The sequence below is a fragment of the Meriones unguiculatus genome, chromosome 11 (assembly GCF_030254825.1).
Source record: "Meriones unguiculatus strain TT.TT164.6M chromosome 11, Bangor_MerUng_6.1, whole genome shotgun sequence".
NCBI lineage: Eukaryota > Metazoa > Chordata > Mammalia > Rodentia > Muridae > Meriones > Meriones unguiculatus.
The window spans coordinates 91,753,131-91,761,121 of NC_083359.1; positions in this window are offsets into that span (position 1 = coordinate 91,753,131).

Sequence of the window (7,991 nt, forward strand, 5' to 3'; positions counted from 1 at the left end):
GCTCCTATTACACCCGAATACAGGCACAAACAACTCTGTCAACAATCAGGTATGGCTGTGTCTGATAGAAATGTATTTGTGACCCCTGGAGTTTGAATTCATATAAATTTCACAAGCTGCGAAATTTCTTCTCTTTCGATTTCAGTGAAGAGCTGGAGAGATGGCTCAGCAGTCAAGAACACTTGCTGTTCTACCCGAGGGTCCACCATGCACTTCTCCGAAACACAGCCAGTGGCTCACAACTATCTGGAACCCCAGGATATCGGGGATCCCCCTCTGTCCTCCACAGGCACCCGCAAAACTGTGGCAACATGGCATATACTCACGCATACACTGAATAAACTTTAGTGTAAAGCCTTTTTTAAAAAGCTAGACTTCCAAAGAAGCTAACAGTACCACATGATGGGGAACAATGATCTAATTGTAGGATCTGATTTTTCTGCAATTAGTTCACTTCTTAAAAGATTTCCTTTTGCTGAGTATGCTGATGCACACCTTTAATCCTAACACTCAGGAAGCAGGGGCAGGTGGATTTCTGTAAGTTTAAGGCCACCCTGGTATACAGTTTCAGAACAGCCACAACTACGTAATAGAGAGACCCTCACTCAAAAGAAAGAAAGAAAGAAAAAAAACCATTATTTTTAATGAACGTATTTTCCTGAATATATGTGTGTGTGCTGTATGTGTGCCCAATGAGGCCAGAAGAGGGGGTTAGAGCCTTCAGAACTGGAGTCACAGGTGGTTGTGAGACCACAGAGGGGTGCTAGGAACTGAAGTTCGGTCCTCTGCCAGATCAGCAAGTGCTCTTAACCTACCAACCTTCTAACTCTGATTTATTTAATTCCTTTTTTAAAAAAATTATTTTATTTTGTGTTAGAGGTTGGTCTGATGTTCATTACTGGCCCCCAACACCTTGCCCCTTCTCAGAAAAACACATTTTTATGTAAACCTATCCTTGTTGCATAAACCTGACTAAGTCATTATCCCTGATTGGTTGATTAAACAGCCTATACCTGGGCAGGGCAGAATGAGGTGGGCGTGGCTAAGGTTCCAGGGCCTGTGGGTTCAAGAGAGAACCGCGGGAAACAGATGGGACAGGATGAGGGGAGGAAGGAGAATGCCGCATGGGGTTACTGTGGAGAAAAAAAACCAAGTGGGCCAAGGGGAATGACTCCAATAAAGGAATGAAGAGGCCCAGATGAAGAATATGAGCAAGTTCCCTGGGATTATGGATGGAAGGTAGACCAGATGAGGAGGATTAAGGCGGATGGCATTGGATGGGGGCTGGGAGATGGATGGTGATGTTATTGAGCCAGTGTTGGTGAACTCTCTGCCCAGCCCAAGGTAAATAAGGCACTTATAAATCTAACAGGTATCTGTGTCTTATTATTTGTGATAGTGGGTTAAATAATACTGCCGTGATAATCTTAGGGCTAATAATAACTTACAGCCTAACATTTATTATTTACTCAAGAAATGGTGCCCAACCAATTTAAGTATCCACACCCTTTAAATCATAATTTGGTGGGGGGAGAAGGGAGACATAAGCTCCAGCAAAACAACCCAAACTTAAAATCTAATACCCTCCCACCCCGGTCAAATACTGTCTCTTTAAGAGAGACTCTTAAACACGCCCACAAGCAAAATACAACCTTCTGTGGGCAGACCCAGACCAAAAGGCAAACGGAATGGGCAGACTTAACATAACAAAATTGACTGCTGCTCCCATGTCTACCACCACTGCTGGCTCAGCTCTCACAGAGCGACAAGGCCCATGGCCCTGGTGACATGGCAAGTTGGAGAGGCAAAACTGGGAGGCAGACAGCTCAGCCTAAAAGTGCACCTAAAATAAAAATGCCGTAGCAGGAGGTGTTTGGGTCCCTTTTGGCTTTGTTTTGGTTGTCATCGTCAGGGATCTGGTTGCAATGTGTCTAATGGCGATGGCTCTTCTCCATGCCTTCTCCGAGAAAGTTCAAGGAGAAAGTGGGGGAAAAGCCAAGGGATGCAATAAAATTACGTACAATAGAAAGGGCACTCTTCCTGATTAAAAACTACATTGATAACAGATGGAATTCAAAGCTCTCTGGCTACAAGGTGCTTGTCAGCTCTTTCTGGTAAGGGTCCACCGATTCACTGTAGCATCAACTGAATTCCAAAAAAAACCGATGAACTGGGCTTTGCTGGTTACAGCCTAAATTGGCACAACTGGCCCAAAACTTAGACTTTTCTTATTTCTTTGCTTGATTTCTGTTTAAAGGTTTTAAGTTACAATGATATGGATTTGAGAGAAAATATTTGAACAAGATGGTGATGGCACATGCCTTTAATTCCAAAACAAAGGAAAAAGAAACGGGAAAATCTCTGAGTTCCAAACCTCATTTATATAACAGTTCAGTGCAAGAACTCCTGCTGATTAGACCCCTACAGAGACAGTCTAGAATTCAAAATGACAAACTTTTCCTTAAGGTTTCTAAGTTTTTTTTTTTTTTCTTAATAATGGATGTTATGTCCTTACTGTTCTAAAGGTTGGATTCACATCAATTTTAGGTTTATGTAAAGAGATGATGTCACACTGCTCTTTTTTAAAAAGGCCAGCCAATCTCAAAAAGTAGGACTTCCACAGGAGAACTGGTGCCAAAGGGCATTTTGGCTTAAGAGATATGTTCTATTGGTCAATGAAGGACCCAAAATTAGGTTGGGAGACAAACATGCAAACTGTACTCTTCCCATGTCAAAAAACTTTCAAATGCTGACTAAATTAAGGTGTCACACTGCTCCGGCAGCTGGCTTATCCTTTCAAACATGAGACATTTTCATGGGAGACAAATGTTGGTCACACCTAATACAAAAAGGACACAGGAGGCTTACAGGTGGCAAAGTACACACCAGCCTAGTTGAGTCCTAAAAATTCAAATATTATATTTCATATGTTTAAAAGGCAGAACTGTCCATCCCATATCAAAAAGGGGGCAAGCCAAAGAATAGCTACAACCAATGTAAAAATCCAGGTACAAGATACCTAGGATAGGCTTAAATTCTAAAGGTAAAAGAGAATTTATATAAAGTTTGGCTATAAAGGCATAACCACCTGTTCCATATAGAAAAGGGAATAGAGCAAAAATAGCCGCAACATATATAAAAACCCAGGCCTAAATCTCTAAACAGGCACAAGATGCCTAGAGTCTGCTTAAACTCTAAATTAAAAAGGATTTTATATAAAGTTTACTTAAAACATGCCTTTTTTATTGCTCAAGGCAACCGGCTTATCTTCTTTACGGGAGGCCTTCTCTCGGGAGATAGGTAACGGCTTGGCCCAATACAACAGGTGCCTAAGAGCCCAGAGAGGATATTTAGATCTATACAACCTTGTTTTGATTCAACATGGTAATGATTATATGTTCAACAATAGTGGAAACTTAGATTGCTGATCCTGCTACATGGAAATAGCTCTGACACTGACTGAGACATGGATGTCTGTGCAAAGCCAGTAATTCTTGTCGGCTACAGAATCCCCATAACATGTACATGCCATCCTTTCATATGGCATGAATGAAGACTTACAGGCGTCTTTCTCCTGCTCATACAAAGAGCAGAGAGCCATCCTTAATTGATCTGTGCACCCTGTACATCTTTGTGAGAAATTATATATTTTTAGAACAAAAGAACCAGACACCAATGATGCTAGATCAGACCTGACAGGATTCATCCTTCCAGCATGCTAAAGATGCTGATACATCTGTTCCAGCATCCTGCATGGTCCAGCTTCAACTGGTTCAGTTGCTGTTCCTCATCAAAGCCTGCTCCCAAGAGAACTTCAAAGAAAGCTACTGATCTTAATTGGTCCAGCATTTCAGACTGTTTCAAATAGGACTTCTATTAAGCCTGGAATTTCTCAACATTTAGAGACTGGACCACAAATGTTACTGCTAGCTTGCTGAACCATTTTTCCCAATTTCCTTTGGGTCCACAAACAGGATTTCTTCATGTCCCTAAATCAGATAGAAAAAAATGCATGAGAATGACATCCCATTTCCTTAAGGGGGGGGGGGGGTGTTTAGGTAGGTTTATGGTTGTTTTCTTGGGCTATGAATGTTTCTTGTCATTGCAAATGGTTATAAGTTACTAATGGTCTTATTCAGAGAGAAAATGAGGTTAGACTCAAATTTCTCTCTTTTTTCTCTAACTTTCTTAGATAAGGAGAAAAGGAGTTGAAAAGAAAGGCAAATACAGGGATATTTTATAGGAATAATAAGACAAAAGGTAGATTTTTGAACCTACTCAACCTAAGGCTTTATTTGTTATTCTCAAATAAGGTTATTTTTAACTCATAGATGGAGGATTTTGTATGTTGATACAAAAATATGTCTATTTTTGATACATTGGTATAAGCTTTAATATATTGATACAAATTCAAGGTTACTTCCAATACTTTTAAACTGCTGTTACAAACTGTTTAGGATATTAGGTAATGTAAGCTAATTGTTAATCAGCTCATAGTAATGTCAGACACTGGTCTAATTTATCACAGAAAAATACATCGTAGGTTTTTCAGATATGAGTCTATAGATAGATAAGTCTTCAAAAACCTCAGAGATCTACAGAAAGTGGCATTTAAAGTATTTTTATTATTTTAAAGATTTTTTTTTGACAATGAGACATATCATCTCCTGGCAGCACCCAGCCTACTTCAAAAAAGATGATGAGCATCAAAGAACCTGCATTTGGAGATGGCTTCAAATGTGGTAAACCAGCCACCTGTGCAAAGAAAGTGCTCTCACTTCACATCAGACAGAATTCTGTCGAAGATAGGCAAGCTCAAATGCAGGCCAAGTCGACTGCCAAACTCTGCCAAGACAGGATAAGCAAGTCCTAAATAGTTCCTGCTTCACATATATGTCTGTCAAACATACTGGACCAAAAGGCTGAAGATAATGCTCCAACAATATAGAAAGTTTTGGGTGACTGTTTAGGCAGCAAACTGTCTCTGTCAATTTTCTGTTTTTTTGGGGGGAGCTGCTAGCATGAGCTTCCTATTTACTCAAGTAATTAATTTTATTCCCTCTCAAGTCTCTGATGGGGCTGAAGACCAGATAGTCATAATATTACACTTAGCTTAGTTGCTTAGAAATTAAAAAGATGTTTAAGGTCTAGATAGATGTTTTTAGGTTGATAAATACAAACTATAAAATAATTCAGGTATAAAACCTTAGACCCAGTGTAATTAATAAAGAATTAAAAAAAAAACAACTTAGACCCTCATTGATATTTTCTTCAAGGTTGCCAAATACATTTAAATTAGACATTATATATAATAGTCTTACCTATTGGTTTGTATAATTGTTTCATTATTATTCTTACTGTTAAAGAACTGGCCTTTTTATTTCGACAGAAAAGGGGACTTGTTGGAGGGTGGTCTGAAGTTGATTACTGGCCTCCAAGACCTTGTCCCTGCTCAGAAGAGCACATTTTTACATAAACCTATCCTTGTTGTGTAAACCTGCCTAAAGTTCATTATACCTGACTGGTTCATTAAACAGCCTATACCTGGGCAGGGCAGAATGGGGTAGCTGTGGTTCCTGAGCTTTTGGGTTCAAGAGAGAATCACAGGAAGCAGACAGGTGGAGAGGAGGAAAGGGGCATGATGGGTTAGTGTGGAAAACTAACCCATGGGCCGAGGGGAAGGATGCCAGTAACCAGTAATGGAAGGAAAAGGCCCAGATGAAGAATAGAAGCAAGTACCATTATGGAATTATGGGATTATGGATGGAAGGTAGACCAGATGAAGATGATTAAAGTGGATGGCATTGGATGGAGGCTGGGAGATGGATGGTGAGGTTATTGAGCCAGTGTAGGTGAAATCTCTGCCCAGCCCAAGGTAAAAAGGCAATTATAAAATCTAACAGGTGTCTGTGTCTTATTACTTATTATAGTGGATTAAATAATACTACCATGATAATCTTAGGGTTAATAATAACATTATATAGCCCAACGCTTATTTTTTAATTACTACAACAATTTTGTTTTATTTGCACCGTGTGTGTGCTTGGTGCCCATGAAAGCCAGAAGAGGGCATTGAATCACCTGGAACTGGATACAAGGGGTTGTAAGCCACCCAGATATGAATTCTGGGACCCAAACTCTGGACCTCTATAAGAGCGGTCCATGCTCTTAACTCCTGAGCCATCTCTCCAACCCCAATAAAACCATTTTTACCTAGAGTAGGCTATATTTGGCTCATAAATCATAATTGTCAATCTCCAACATAGATACTTCATATGATACTATAAATAATAATAACTAATGTCAAAGAAGAATGACATTAGTTAACACCAGAAGAGTCAAAAGCTTCCTGAGGATGGCAAGATTGAAGTTGGGTCTTTAAAAAAAGGAAAGAATATAGACAAATGGAAGAAGGAAATCTGGGTCACAACAAGAAAAATACAGTTAAGGTAGATACAATAATACAATTAAAGCTATATGGAAGGGTTTTGAATATCAGAAATTTTTTTTTAACTTAGCCCCCATACAAATCGCATTGCTATGGCTGAGAAAATGGCTCAGCAGCTAAAAGTGCTTGCCATACAAGCCCAATGACCTAAGTTCACTTCCTGAAACCATATATATGTAAAAGGACAAAATGACCCCACAAAGTTGTCCTCTAGCCTTGACACGTGTCATGGCCTAAGTTCCCCCATCACACACACAATAACAATGAACAAAATAGATAAACAAATAGCATTTCTATAGTATTTCTACAGAGGAAACAGGATTGGTTTTACGAGAAAAACACCAACAGCAAGGAGGCCCTGGTAGGAATAATGCAGCTGTAGAAAGCGTCAGAGCCTAGGTGACAGTAACAGGAGAAAAAGGACAGCATCAAGAAACAAATGGGGGAGAGTGGGGAGGGGGAGGCTGGGTGGTGAGGAAGGAGGGGCCAGGAATCAGGCTGTAAAGTGATTAAGTTAAAAAAGAAAGAGAGAGAGAGAGAAGGAAAGAAAGAGCGAGCAAAAAGAAATAGACAACAGGCCCAAAATGGGTACATGCCTGTAGTTCCAGCAGTGCACAGGTGGAAGTACATGTATCATGAGTCTCAGGCCATTGTGGGCTGGACATCTTTTCTCAGAAAACAAAAATCTTCTCAGCAGTGGTGGCATACACCTGTAATTGCAGCTCTAGGGAGGCAGAGGCCAGCAGATCTCTTAGTTTGAGGCCAGCCTGGTCTACAGAGTGAGTTCCAGGACAGGCCGGGCTGTTACACAGAGAAACTCTGTCTAGAAACAAACAACAGTCTTGATGCAATCTCATGCAGTGCAGATATTATAGTCTAATAGGAAAGACACCAGCGTGCAGCAGAAAGGCGTGTTGTCATAAGTGCCATGGTAGATGTCTGGGGAAGGGTGGAGTCCAGTAAAAGTAATGAAAGAAGATTGAACATGCTGAGTATGGAATGGTAGCACAGGCGTGGGCCTTTGATCCCAGCGTTTAGGAGGCACAGGCTGGTCAGGCAGGGATACATAGTGAGGCCTGGTCTCCAGGGGAAAGGATATGGGGTAGGGGTGGGGGGAGTTAGTTGAACTTGAAAAAGCACCAGAAACAACTATTCAGAATAGCAATTTCTATAAGCTAGGGTCAGATGGAAGAGGAGGAGGACCTCCCCTATAAGTGTTCTTAGAGAGGGGCATGGGAGAGATGAGGGGAGGGAGGGAAGGGTTGGTAAGGAATGAGGGAGGGGGACTATGGCTGGGACACAAAATAAATAAATTGTAATTAATACAAAAAATAACATATATATAAAGAATAGCAATTTCTTAAATGTTAAAAGCCAAGTGTGGCATTGTCACTTTTAATCCCAACTTTAGGAAGCCGAGGTAAGCAAATCTTTATGAGTTCAAGGCCAACCAGCTGTATCTATCAAGCTTTCACTATGAATCAAGGATACATAGTGAGACCCTGTCTCAAAAACAAACAAACCAACACATGGCAAGATTCTC